The sequence below is a fragment of the Triturus cristatus genome, chromosome 6, assembly GCF_964204655.1.
Source record: "Triturus cristatus chromosome 6, aTriCri1.1, whole genome shotgun sequence".
Classification (NCBI taxonomy): domain Eukaryota; kingdom Metazoa; phylum Chordata; class Amphibia; order Caudata; family Salamandridae; genus Triturus; species Triturus cristatus.
The window spans coordinates 1,831,531,619-1,831,546,636 of NC_140589.1; the positions used below are offsets into that span (position 1 = coordinate 1,831,531,619).

General features: G+C 44.8%; 1 protein-coding gene across 3 annotated transcripts in view; it reads left to right on the forward strand.

The window, feature by feature from the left end:
- Positions 1-15,018, forward strand: part of TMEM214 (transmembrane protein 214) — a 390,212-nt gene that overhangs the window by 77,985 nt on the left and 297,209 nt on the right. The gene's annotated exons all lie outside the window — the stretch shown is intronic.

Here is a 15,018-nt window from a genome sequence, read left to right on the forward strand (position 1 = left end):
GCCATTTGACTTGCCTCCTGAAGTCTGTGATATCATTCTGGCAGCCAGGCGTCCCTCCACAAAGACTGTATACGCCTGCCGGTGGAACAGATTTGTGGCATGGTGCACAGCAAAGGCTGTAAATCCCCTTTCCGCCCCTCTTTCTGAGGTTCGCCTCTTTCTTCTTTCTTTGACCCGGCAGGTCTCTGCCCTGGGCACCTTGAAAGGTTATCTTGCTGCCCTCTCTGCCTTCTTACGGCTTCCTGATCAGCCTTCTCTTTTCAAGTTCCCTGTGGTTCAACGCTTTCTTAAAGGCATTACTCATACGTTCCCTCCTGTTCCTTTCGTAATGCCTCAGTGGGACTTGAATCTTGTTCTCACATTTCTGATGTGCGCTCCCTTTGAGCCTCTTCACAATTGTCCTCTTCGTCTTCTGACGCTTAAGACTGCTTTCCTGGTAGCCATCACCTCGGCTAGACGGGTGAGTGAGCTCCAGGCTCTATCGTCCAAGCCTCCTTTTCTCTCTGTTCATCCGGACAAGGTTGTCCTTCGGCCTCGTCCCTCTTTTCTACCGAAAGTGGTGACTCCCTTTCATCTTGGGCAGTCTGTCACCCTGCCCACCTTCTTTCCGCATCCTTCCAAAGAGGAAGAGAGGCTCCACCGTCTGGACCCAAAGCGTGCGCTCTCTTTTTATTTGGACCGCACGAAACAGTTCCGGGTGGACGACCAACTTTTCGTTGGATACGTGGGTGCTAAGAAGGGAAAAGCTGTGCACAAACGGACCATCTCCCGGTGGGTCGTTTTGTGCATCAAAATCTGTTACTCCTTGGCGAAAAACGACCCTCCTGTTGGGCTGCGCGCCCATTCCACTCGGGCTACAGCGGCTACTACTGCTTTGGGACGGGGAATCCCGTTGCAGGACATCTGTCAGGCGGCTACGTGGGCTTCGCTACACACGTTTGCCAGGCATTATTGCCTAGACAGCCAAGTCCGGAGGGATGGCTTCTTTGGCCGTTCTGTCCTCCAGGACTTTCTGGTGTGATCTTGGTTCGCAGACCCACCACCGGGGATGGTATTGCTTGGGTATCTATTCTAAGGTGAGGAATCTAACTAACGTGTTTCTTTCAGATGAACAAGTTACTTACCTTCGGTAACGATGTATCTGTAAGAAACATTAGTTAGTTAGATTCCTCACCGACCCACCCATCCTCCCTGTTCTGCGAACTGACATCTAGGGTTAAGGATATCCCTTTCAGGGCCCTAGAATTTTTTGGCACCAGTGTCGGTATCTTGCATGGCTCTGCGTTCCTGGCGCGGAAGGCTATGTACAAGAACTGACGTCAGCGCGCGAGGGCGGCGTCTAAGTACTCCGACGTCATTCCGGCGCACGACGACGGACGCGGTGCCGCAGACGACTCCTAGCGACGCGCAAGGGGTATTGCTGACGAAAAATCTTCCGGATTCAGTCTGACACCTGGGGATATTCTAAGGTGAGGAATCTAACTAACTAATGTCTCTTACAGATACATCGTTACCGAAGGTAAGTAACTTGTTCTTCTGGGCACACTACTTCATAGTATTTACCTGCTGCCTGGTCGTTATGGTCCACCTCCGTGGGCCTCGGAGTGTACCCGTGTGCTCCTATCCCCTGCTCTGCTGGAGCTTTGCACGACTGTGACTTCCTTCTCACGTATGCGCTTCTTGGCTGTGGGCCGTTCCTGCCTTGTCCCCTGCCTCGGGGCTGATGCCGCTCAGCTGTCACCTTCACTGTGTGTGTTCTCCTGCGGCGGGCTCTGCCACCATTTCCACCTCTTCTCCTTGGATATTGCGGGTGGTTCTTTCTTCCTTTGGTACTCTCTGGGTGCCGTCTGTCCCTCCGGGTTTTCTGGCGGACGCCCTTTGCCCCTCGGGTAGGCTTGTGGTATCCTGGCCTTACCTTCTCCTTCTCCTTGTTTACTTCTGCTTGGTGGGGGCTGGGCCGTCCTTCCTGTCCCCCTGACACATCCCCTGTTGGGGCCCTGTGTTGTTCCAAGCTGGTGAGGTTATCTCGCAGACTCTCCTCCCCTCTGGGTATGGCTAGGGTATCTATTCTACGTTGAGGAATCTGCGGCTAGTAGTCTCTATCGGATGTACAAGTTACTTACCTTCAGTAGAGACAATTCTAGCTGCAGATTCCTTCACGGCCTGCCCTTCCTCCCCGTTCTGCGAGGACCTTCAGCTCGGTCTTCTGCACTCGCCTCCCTCCGGGTGGCTTTGTATTCTGCGAATGCCCTCTTTCACTACTTTCCTGGCGGGATGCTTCATTCGGTTTATTTGTTCCACTCCTTCCTTTCTAGTAACTGGAAGGTAGGTTCAGGTGTACGTCTGCATCTGTACACCCCGGTTATTCCAGTGTGGGGCCTACTCATACTTTTCGCTCTTTACAGGGGTTACGACACTACTCAATGGTGTTGTCTTGGGGTAATTTGTTGTTCCTCCTCTGTTCCTGAATTGTTGCCCTTCACTGTTATGGTTGAGATTGCAGACTTTGTCGCCTGCCATGACATTTTTCACAGGTTGTTTTCTGCCTCCAGGGAGGATATCGCCTTCGCTTTGCAGGGTTGCTTCTCAGAGAGGTGCTCTGCTCTTTCCCTTCCATGACTTTCAGTAACTCAGTGCCTGGCACTGTCCCTAATGGTGCTGTTCCTCACCATTCGCTTTTTTCCCTCTCTGTTTCACAGATTTTTTTCGCACACTGTTCCCTTACTCTCACAGTTTTGTTTGGGATGGCTCCGCATTGTGGCGCGGAAAAGTTCCCTGGAGAAAACGGACATAAGCGTGCCGGGGTGGGACTTATGTGACCTCGCTGACGTCACGTCTGTGAACGACGTCAGGGCGGGGTCACGTGGTGCCGCCCACAGCGCGCAGTGATGCTGTGGCAAAAACAATTCCGGTTCCAGTCTCGCGCCTGGGGATAATTCTACATTAAGGAATCTGCGGCTAGAATCGTCTCTACCAGATGCATCGTTACCGAAGGTAAGTAACTTGTTCATCACAGCTAGGATTCCAATATTGACCAGTATTCTCTGTAATGCTGAAGGTTATAGACATTATTTCTACTCGGCAATAAACTTCATGAAGAAACTGAAATTGAAGCTGTGTGGATTACTACAGTATGCCTATGCTAGTCGCTCTTTATATTTTACCAATTGAATTGCTCTATGCCTGGTACTCATTGAAAAACCATTGTAAGGTGCAGTTCAGTTGTACTTCTGGTTCTTGGAGAACCTACAAACCCCATAAATCCCCACCACCAGAAGGGCCTAGCGTATGTAATAGTATATTGCTTTTGTAAATCTGCCTTTCTGACAAAAAGTTACAAATGAAAATGTTGTCACAAATGGTTGTTTTTTCGTACTCTTTTTCAAAACCTTTATATTTCAACAGTTAGTTTTTGTGGGGAAATCTTGAGGGAGGTACATAACTGACCTATTGCTGATTTCAGAATTGTATCTATTTTTTCAGCCTTCCTGGATCACCCAGGGGTTTCACCCTTGTTTCCATCACAAACAGGAAGAAGGTTGAAAGCACAAAAATTATGAAAAACAGGCTATCTCTTAATAAAATAGTTTTAGATTCAGCTCTGCATGTTTCTAATAGCCAGGAAAATGGTGCCTTTAGCACATTAAATCTTTCATTGATGCCATATTAAGAAAAAAAAAACACAGAAGCTTTTTAAATGAGCACTTTTTCCTATTTTTTCCAAAACCTCCCAAATGCTTGCTACATTTTGGCTATTTTCAAAGTCCCCTCCTGGGGAATCCACTAACTCTGGGTACTTTTGAAATTCCCAGGATGTTGGTGCAAAAAAGGAGACTAATTTTGTGTGGCTACCTTATTTGGGGGTTAAAAGTTATGGAGGCCTAAGCACGAACTAACCAAAATAGCCCCAAAAAAGGCTTCACATTCAGGGGTGAAAGGCCAAGCAGCTAAAGGGTTGAAGGTAACCCGTATGAGTTTACAGAAAGGTTTTGAAAGTATTTTTTTTACGAGTAAGCAGTGGTCATGGCTGCCGCTCCTCAAATGTTTTTTACTGCATTTACAAAGGGGAAGGTGTCCCTATAGAACCCCATCTTGTTTGCGAGACGGTTATCACCTCCTTTGAGGTGTTCGTTACCTATCAATGATTTGAGTGCGCAAAACGAAACATTCCATAAGAAATCACAAATTGGAAGGTAAGCCCTAAACAGACTCCTTTTCATTTGCTATTCGGCATGTAGTCGCAACCCTGTTTTCTGATTCGGTAACAAGTAAAAAATCGCAATTTGAGTTTTGCAACATTCCCAAAAGCTATTTTGCGGTTGCAACTGCTTGGATTTTGCGAATTGCAGCCTTTGCCACAACAAAATAGCTTCAAACATAAGGCCCGAGTAATTCTGGTGACACTGTAAAATATTGGTAAATGGTGGTGTTGTGTGTACATGATATTATTATGTAATAATAATTATACAAGGGTGTCTACTCAACACTAGCACCTGATCAAGAAGGCTAACCAAGAATTTTGCCCGAACTCGGGGCTGAAAACCCCAACCAAAAGGGAAAAGCTTAGGATGTTATCACTCTAAAATACATTTCTTCAGTTTTTTGAAGGCCGCTGGACTCCCATCTGCTGGAGGCGCGGACGTTTCCTTGGAATTCAGATTGATAGAAACCTTTTCCAACACAAATATCTTCTATGTGGCCTCAAGCTCCATTCACCTTTTTCAAATGGAAAGCAGTAGTTGAGATGAGGATTGGCTGTTGTAGGCAAACTCCCTGAAGAAATGTTTTGACCATTATGTTATAAACGATGCAATCCATGTGTTATGGCTCTAGACCAGCAAAGATGATAGCTGTGTGTGGAGAAGCTCCAGTACAGCCCTCTTTTAGTGGCTGTCCAGTCAAAGGAGACCACCAAACATCAGCAGCATTCCAGTGTGTTGTTTTTGACACCAGTCTCTTCCTGCTAGGTGGTTCCTGTCTTAGCAGTACGTAAAGAGCTTCTGATCTACGTAGCAGTGCTTTACAACTCCTCTGGCTCACCAATTCTGTTAGATTCTTCAATTCAGCTCCTGCTGCACCTCCTGTTCTGCTCCATTTCCTTGTTGCTTTTGCCCTGCTTGCTGCAGCTGTGCCTTCTCCATTCCAGAGATTACTGCAGCTCTGATACAAGCCTGCCGGCTCTTGCTCTGTTCCATTCTGGCCTTAATTCATCTCTGCCTAGGGCGAACTGTGCTCTAATTCTGGTCTTACCCAGGTCAAAGGATTCAACCTTGCAAGAACTGTTCCACTTTAAAGACAAAGGACTTTGGAGTTTTTGTGCCTTTTACCTTTTCCTCCTTTTGTGCCTCTAAGCACTGCTTTCCAGAAGACATCCTCTTTTACTTCCGTTTTACAACTGAAACAGTGTATGTGGCTTCCGTAACAGGTCACCTTTTCCTCAGAGCCTTTAAGAAAGGGGTGAAGGATAGTTCTCCAGTATTGGGGTGTCTTTCATAGATTCACATGCTTGAATATTCCCCGTCGTCGGAGTGGGAGTCCCACGGTAAATAATATAGCAATATATACAGCCATAATATATATATATATATACATAAGTAATCGTATAAAAACAGAGATATAAGTAAGTGATAACATCAAGAATGTCCCTATATGAAATCTCCATAGAGATACATGGAAAGAGAAAAAAGACATTTGCAGTCTATCTCTGTCATTATGTTAGTCCAAACTACGGCCAATCAGGCGCCAGCTCCTCTCTAGAACCTTCTCCTCAGAGCTCCTCACCTCAGATTTTCTACCGCACGTCGTGTGAAAGGGAGTCTCCCTGAGCTCTGCTCAGTTTTTTCTCTTCAGGATGACTTCAAGTAAGAAGTCTTTGTTTAGACCTTGTTCTTTTGTGGAAAGCTACGTTATTCTCAGAAGATCCACACAGTAAGTGTATTTACTGTCTTTACCCTAACCATGAAGTGGGTGAATGTAAATTCTGTAGAATTTTCTACAAAAACTCTGAAAGACAGGGAAGGCCGTCTCTTGTTGTGGCTCCAGAGACTTAAGGATAAAGGTGAAGTAATTTTCTGAGGTAGAAAACTTTACTTCTGGCCGTTCCCTCACAGCCTCAAAACGCAGTAGTGTACAGGAGTTACCTGCTCCTTTCCTTAAAAAGAAGAAAATGTCTCAGACTATGACATCTGCCACTTCTTCTTCATTGAATACTGCTGTGTCGCCCACGAGACTTAGTTCTCAGGCTAGTGAGGTTTTTCAACTTTCCAGTTTAAAAAAGTTTCCGACCGTCTGGCTCCGTCAACGATGGCTCCGTCGACGATGGCTCCGTCGACGATGGCTCCGTCGACGATGGCTCCGTCGACGATGGCTCCGTCGACGATGGCTCCGTCGACGATGGCTCCGTCGACGATGGCTCCGTCGACGATGGCTCCGTCGACGATGGCTCCGTCGACGATGGTTCTGTCGGCAATGATTCTTTTGAAGGTGGTTCCGTCGACAATGGTTCCGTCGACGATTCCGTCTACGAAGATGTTTTCAATAGCCTTCTATGCCTCAGAGCCCGTCGACTGCAGTCTCATCGGTGAAAAAAAAAAAGGTTTAAAAAAGACGACTTCTGCACAGAGGTCATTAAAAATCCAAATCTCTTCCACATATACAGCGACTACTTCGTCCTTTGCTGCTGTTCCTTTATTACCATTACCACCGAGTACTTGACAAGATATGTCAGGTGAGGTTTTATCGGTGGAGGATTCCCGCCTTCCTTCACCATTGTTTTACCACTGACTCAGATCAAGATTCAGAAGAAGGTTTCGCTGAATCGGTTGGGACGGCACACAGTCCCTTAGATTTAGTAATAAGATGCCAGGAAGATAATAGTGATGATGAGGAACAATTTTATCAGGAAGAAATTCCTAGGGAAGACAAACTGCGACGTTACCATTGTCACTGATAATTAATCTGCAACTCATGTTGGACGACTATAATCGGCGGTTTTTTTCCTTTATCACCTCAAGTGTCTGTGGTTCCGCTTATTCCAGTGGTGCCAACAACTATATCGGAACCGGTACCGGCTCCAATACTTTCTGTGGTAATACCTACAGTACCGCTGAGACATTCTTCAACTCGGACAGTACCTCCTCATGATACTGAAGAAGAAGAAGAAATTCCTCAGGACAGGGAGGATGGTGAGATTCTCGATGATGGTGGCGATGCTGATGATGATGATGATGATGATGATGGTATGGCGGAGTGGGATAACTATCATGCCCAAACACCATCTCCCTCTCCGGTGCTACCTGGTGACTCACCACCTGTTGATATGCAAGTTCCACCAGTTAAGGGATAGAACAGCACAACGGTTCAAATTAACGAAGGATTATTTCCTGTACGATTTCAAAGATCAGCTTGTTAAACAAACACATACAATCCCTATAATCGAATTTATTTGGGAGGAAGGCAAAAAGATTATGAAGGCCTAAAATAGTTTTCCAGCACGGGTGCCTAGATTGGAGAAAAAGTACAAATCACCATTAGGAGTACCAGCGTGACTCACTGGTCAAGTGAAGCCAGATTCTGTAGTCACACAGGCAGCGCAACGCCGGGCTAGAAACCCTGCATCTACGATCACTGCACCACCTGATCGTGGTGGATGTCGTTTGGATGCCATAGGGTGCAAATTCTCTTCGATGGCTTCCACCATGGTGAGAGCGGCTAATGCTTTAGCCGTCCTGGGTCGTTAGGGCCGTCAAGTATGGGCGGATATGTCAACACTAGTTGAGCAACTGCCGGAACCGTCAAAGACCATGGCATATGACGAAGAGGCTTTACTCGGAGATCATGTGGATGAAGCTCTCCAATCGATAAAGAAAGATACAGACACTGCTCGCTCTCTGGGCACATTGCAATTTCGAAAACAGCCCTTTCGGGGTGCACGCGGACACGGCACCTCCTCTAATTTTCGAAGAGGAAACAATCAATATCGAGCTTATAACCAGGGTTCAAACCGATATTCCTCTAACCAACAGCAAACTTCTCGACAGCAGTCTTCCAAGATTTACAGAGGAAAATCCTCTTACAAGGGTTCCACTCCTAAGAGACATGACTTGTATCAGTCCCAGAAAATTGGAGGTCGAATCTATCTGTACTATTTTCAATGGTCCTCCATACAAGGAACCGGTGGGTTTTGGAAATTATAGAAGGAGGTCACACTTTGGAGTTCATCGAATTCCCTCCATCCATACCACCTACCAGACTACCACCGGCTCATATCAAAGAACTGTTACAACAAGTTCAACTTCTATAACACAAGGGAGCCATAGGAGTAGTACCAAGATCTCAAAAGAGGGAAAGGATTTATTCCCGATTTTTCCTTATCACCAAGAAGAAGGGGGAATGGAAGCCCATTCTAGATCTGAGGGCTCTCAGCAGGTATCTAAAGAAACAATTTATTTTTTCATAGGTGAACGCTTGTAGAGATCTTGCAATTATTTTCACACAATCGACCTCCAAGATGCATTTTTGCATATCTCCACACTACGACAACATCGGAAATTTCTTCGTGTTCGAGTGGGTCGAGAGGATTTTCCAGTTCAAAGTATAACCAATTGGACTACGCTCGGCCCCTCGAGTGTTTACAAGGGTGCTAGCCCCTGTGGTAGCGTCCTACGTTTCCAGGGTGTTCAGATCTTTCTATATCTGGACGACTATCTCCTAAGATCACGATCGAAAGTTCAACTTCTACAACCCACACATCTTTGCCAGGAGGTGTTTTCGCGCCTTAGGGCTCTCCATAAATACCACAAAGTCCCATCTACAGCCTTCTCATCGCACAGATTTTCTGGGAGCAACTTTAGACACAGTGTCAGCAAGGGCACTTCTCTCCCAAGACCGTCTTCAAAAAATTCTCCGACTGGTAACCCTTATCAGATCAAAAAGATCCGTTTCTGTAAGAATATTGAAGTCATTTCTGAAAATGGCGTCATCATGCATTGCATTGATCCCTCATTACAGATTACAGACACGCCCCATCCAAGGAGAACTGGATGTCCAAAAACGCCAGGTTACAGGTTCTTTAAACAATGTTGTAAACGTCACAGATCGGAGGAGGTTGGCGCTAAAGTAGTGGACACAACCGTTAAATCAAACGGAAGGCATTTCTTTTCTGACAATGATACCAGACATGACAATAACAGACGCCTCTCTGGAAGGATGGGGTGCTCATTTGGAGGATTTATCAATAAAAGGAAAATGGTCTATGTCGAAAAAAAAAAAAAAAGATAATAAATAAATAAAAACCTGCCACGTCAACAGGTTGGAACTCATGGCTATATATTTCTGGCTCTCAAAGCTTTTCATCCTTTAATCCAAGGAGAATCAGTCCTGATACAGACAGACAATACAACCTGCATGCACTATATAAACAAGCAGGGCGGAACAAAATCTCCAAAACTGTCTCGACTAGCTCAGTCGATTTGGGATTGGTCTGTCAACCATCGCATCATGATTGCAACAGTTCATCGACCGGGGGTATCCAATATCCTGGCGGATTCCCTGAGCAGGTCCTCCTCTTCGACCCACGAATGGGAGTTGCATCAACCAACTCTAGAGAGGATATTTCAACGATAGGGTCGCCCACAGCTGGATCTCTTTGCCACACTAGAGAACCGGAAATGCCGAGATTACGCAAGCTGGCATCCCCACAAAGGATCTCTGGGCAATGCCTTTTTGATGAACTGGTACAATCTGTTTGACTACGTTTGTTCTTCCCCCAATCCCACTCATACCTCGAGTTTCTGTGGAAGATGCGGAGGCAACCTTGCCATCTACTTCTATAGCCCCCCGTTGGCCTCGACAGGCATGGTTCTCAGAACTACTCCTACTGTCTCAATGCGAACCAATCCTTCTACATCCTCGTGCAGATCTCTGACGATGGACAAGAAAAAAAAAAAAAAAAGAATTTGTCATCCGTATCCCTCCTCACTGAGCTTATCAGCTTGGAACCTGAGCACTGTGAATTTGCCCATTTAGACATTCCACAGGACTGTAGAGACATTTTGGCTCAGGCGAGGGCTCTTTCTACGGTGAAAACGTACAAATTAAAGTGGAAAAGGTTCTCCACTGGTGTGCATCTAATGGGGCGCACCCGTTTTCACTCCAATCCAGAACAATTGTTACCGTTTTTTCTTGCATTTCGCTAACTCCGGATTCTCTCATGCAACCTTTAGGGGTTTTTTCTGGCGGCAATTTCCCGTTTCCGTCAGGATGGCTCAACTTCCCTTTGTTCTTCAAGGATTATCCATCAATTCTTCTAGGGGTTATTTTGCAAATTTCCTCCTGTTAGACGCCCTCCTCCATTGTGGCATCTGAACATCGTATTGGCTCAACTAATGAGACCACCGTACGAACCGATTCACAAGGTCGAGTTGAAGTATCTAACATGGAAGGTGGCTCTTCTTCGGGCGCTAACGTCTTCACGTCGCGTCCGTGACATTCATGCATTTACAGTAAATCCACCTTTTTCCTACAGTTCAAACCAGATTCTGTAGTATTGCGTACAAATCCAACTTTCTTGCCGAAGGTGCCTTCAGACTTTCATATTAATGAACCAGTGATTTTAAGAACTTTCTTTGCTAATCCGCAAACTCCTGCGGAGCAGAGATTACATTCCCTGGATGTGTAACGATGTTTAACATTCTACATCAGCAGAACGGCTGCTTTACGAAAGACTGATCAACTATTCATAGCGTTTGGACGCTTTCACAAGGGTCGTCCAGTGACGAAACCAACTATTGCACGATGAGTTTCAGCTGCCATCGTTTTCTGCCATATAAGGCAAACAAGCCATTGCAGTCACCAGTGAGGGCTCACTCCACCAGAGCAATGTCTTCCTCAACTGCTTTATTTGCTGGAGTGCCTTTGCATCAGATCTGCAGAGCAGCTACGTGGTCGAGCAGACACACGTTTACAAGACACTATTGCTTGACAATCTTTAAACGAGGAGTATGCTGCAGTTGGGCAGGCAGTGCTTCGCAATCTTTTTAAATAAGATGAGCCTCTTCCTTCCCTCCTCCATATTGTTTCCATTTATAATTGACATAATGATGCATTTATACTGTTACAGTTATTCAGTACTGTCATATGCATAAGAAGATTGATTGTCATTACAATTTCGAAGCTGTGTGATCATGGAAACAATGATGATTGTTACTGCTAGCTATTCTATATTCAAGCATGTGAATCTATGAAAGACACCCCAATACTGGAGAAGAACAATTGTTACTTACCTGTAAACAGGTGGTTCTCCAGTATTGGTGTCTTTCATAGATTCACATGCGACCCTCCCTCCTCCCTTCAGAGGCTCTCTTCTCCTCATACACTCTAAAAGTCACTTTGGTGCTACGAAAATCTGAGGTGAGGAGCTCTGAGGAGAAGGTTCTAGAGAGGAGCTGGCGCCTGATTGGCCGTAGTTTGGACTAACATAATGACAGAGATAGACTGCGAATGTCTTTTTTCTCTTTCCATGTATCTCTATGGAGATTTCATATAGGGACATTCTTGATGTTATCACTTGCTTATATCTCTGTTTTTATATGATTACTTATGTATGTATATATATATATATATATATATATTATGGCTGTATATATTGCTATATTATTTACCGTGGGACTCCCACTCCGACTGGGAATATTCAAGCATGTGAATCTATGAAAGACACCAATACTGGAGAACCACCTGTTTACAGGTAAGTAACAATTGTTCATCCATTTGCCCAACCCTTCTTGACCCCACATCAGCAAGCAGAAATTGTCTTTTTACCATCACAGACATTCCAATACTTTGGAGAAGTCCTGAACGCAGTAAACACATGATGGTTTCGTTTGGAGGAGAGGCTATTACATACCCAGCAAAAGTGTTGTTGGTTTCTGCCAACCTTTCAGATGACTAGGTCAGTGGAATCAAACACCTTGTCCAAACCTCCGTGCGGTCTCTCCCATAGTAGTACAGAAGAAAGACTGTACTGCAAATTGTTTCTTTTGAGCAACCCCCATTAAATCAGACAATAGTTAAAGATTAGTCCTTTGAAGGAGGGATGGATACACCACATAGATGACCAAACTACGCAAATTAAGTGATCTCCCATAGAATAGCTATACCATATCAGTTTGTTGGTATTGACCTTTTCGATGGCTGGTAAGAAAGACTTCCTATCAGCATTAGATAAATTAGACTATTTTCATTGAAACAGATGACACTACAGCAACAACCATCTATTATCTGAAGAAGGCATGCACCTGGAGTGCTCTTGAGCAAAACTCAATAAATTTGCACAAGCTGTTTGCCAGAAAGATTTGCATACAGTAATCCATTTCACAGTCCTTGAGAACCGGGAAGTGAACAAGCGTTGCAGCTGAGTTTTAAATGATGTGATTCTTTCTAATGTCTTTTCTTTATGGAGCGCTCCAGATTACCACAGAATGAAAATAGCAAGACTATCCCACAGTGTTCAAAGCCTCGCTGCAGGATGAATGCCCTACTTTAAAAAAATGCTTTTCCACTAACTCCATTGCTCCCAAATGTTCATTGGCCTTGCTAGTGGTGGTATCCACAGCTACCTAAGCTTGCAATCCATATACATGTGAAGTGGTGGTGGTGAACAGATCTTCTATAACAAGATTCTTCATCTAAGCCATCCCTTTCTGAGTTTGGTAGCCTGACTCCTGAGTACCCCCACCTGAATCTTCTAGTTGATGGAATGAGCGGCCCAATGCCATGGATGTACTCTCTGAATTCATAAACATCCCACCCTCTTCCTAGGTAGAACAAACCCCAAAGATGGTATGGTGAGTGCTCATAGATCCTCATTCTCGGCTCCAAAAACCAACTACCCCATAGTGTTGTGTAGTTTCTGTATTACCCATACAGGACCTGCGTGTTCCGATAACGTAAACTGTGGGTTTGGTGGCAGACTGGATCTGAGCACCCCCACCGAGAATGTTAGCCGGTTTGCTTTAGCTAGCTCACAGTGCCACTAGCGTCTCCTCTTATCGGGGAGAGAATAGTTTCTGGCAACCTTAGAACATGACAACACTGATCCCTCAGGATTGCGGAAACAATGTACTACTTTTCGCTCAGTCACTCGTGTTCACTTAATTTGTCTCAGAGATGCACAGAATAAACCACTTGGGCGTTTCAATAAGGATTTATTGAACAGCTGTTATTCTTGTGTAGAATATATGAGCTGCAACAACCATTAGACAGAAGCAGAGATATATGATTAGCAGTACAGTGAATATAAAAGGATAGTACAGTTCTACCATCTTGCAATAAGCACTAAAAAATACATGAATATAAAATGCAGGATTAAAGTGCGTCTACTCCTACGATGTCTGTCTAGATGTACCTAGCATGTGAGTAGGTGTGAAGCCAAGAATCCCTCTAGGATTTAGTCCAACCCCATTACCTTAAGTGTGAGAATGTAGGAGCCCGTTCTGGTCTCGAGTTGGACACCCCGCGAGGGATGTTTATACCACTGGAGCGTCTGCATGCAGGAGCCTCAGCGTCTCTGGTCCGTGTGTCGGCCTGGAAGTCTCGCTTCCCTCTACCAACCCTAGCAAGATGGGTTGTATTTATGCAAAAGGTATCTAGGGTTTCTTTGTCCCTTGTCTCATGTATTGGCCATTGTTGGATGTGAGGATGACGTATGGGATGAACTTTGTACGGAGATATGGTGGGGTAGGTGGTGAAGCCCCTGTCTGGTTTGCAAGAACCCTCATGAATATTCATTCATACTGGAAAAGTCCAATGATGAAGTTATAGGATGCTATTGTTCAGAAGAAACCCTCCTTCTGCACCCAGGACTAGAACTAGGTAAAGGTTCAAACCTAAAGGCTTGTTACTGCTTAGTATAGGGAAGGTAATGTAGGTGAAGGTGTATGCTATTACCCGGGCCTCTATTAGGGTACCTATATGAAACATAACAATAGACCCTGCTGTTCACGATGGGGGCAGTTCAGCCTTCTTTTAGGGTCAGTTTTTAATATAGTTGCTGCATAGGAAGAAAGTCCCATTTTCTGCTTTATTTGAGCCTACTTTGGTAAGTTGACACACTTGGGGGTGGGGAGGTCATGTTGCCAACTTTTAGGGTTGTTTTCAACTCCAAATTGTTTAACACTTGGGAATGTTTATTTGTGTTTTTAAAGAATGTGTTCTGTCAATCTGCATGTGCTGATATATTCAATTTTATATAAATTGTGGCACTTTATCAGTGATGGACAACTAGGAATAAGTAACATTTCCCTTAGCTGTTACTACCAAAGATGCCAAAGAACACAGTACATCTTGTCCACTGGGAAATAGAGAGGATCATGTTGATGGCCCTGAGCAGAAATGTCTATCTGTAAAGACCATCCCATCATTTGTAGCCTACTAAAGAAGGAACAGTGGTACGTGGTCACATGTTCTCTGCCCTAACCACCAGATGTGAAGCGTGTTGGTGCAGGTGTTGTAGCTGGGGTGGAGGTGAGTTGGCAGTGGGTCTGTTTGTTTCCTTTGGTCAAGGCAATAAAGGACATGCTGTTTCCAAACAGGAGATGGCTAGATAGTCTGTAGTATGGCTCACTCCGTCACAATAAAGCAGGATGATTAGCATGTTTCACTAAAGGGATGTGAGAATAACTTTCTTTTGTTGTACGCTGTTAACATAGCTATAGAATGTCACATGTTATATTGGCATTTTTTTTTGATGGAGTCTAAATAAAACAGTTGTATTGTAGGTAATTGTCTACTCACTGTATTTCCAATCTTATTGTTCCCAATTCGAGATACTTTTCCTTTCTCCAGTCTGATCAATGTTTGTGCAAAAGTGAAGCACAGGGGGCACCCAAACTTCCTGTCATCATCGAGGCAAATACTTACAATTGACTGAAAACTATTCTCAATAGTCTCACTTAATGGGTGAATGCAGGATTAGCAGACAAGTCATCTAAAATCTTATTTGAGATCTCCTTCTCCAGTCTT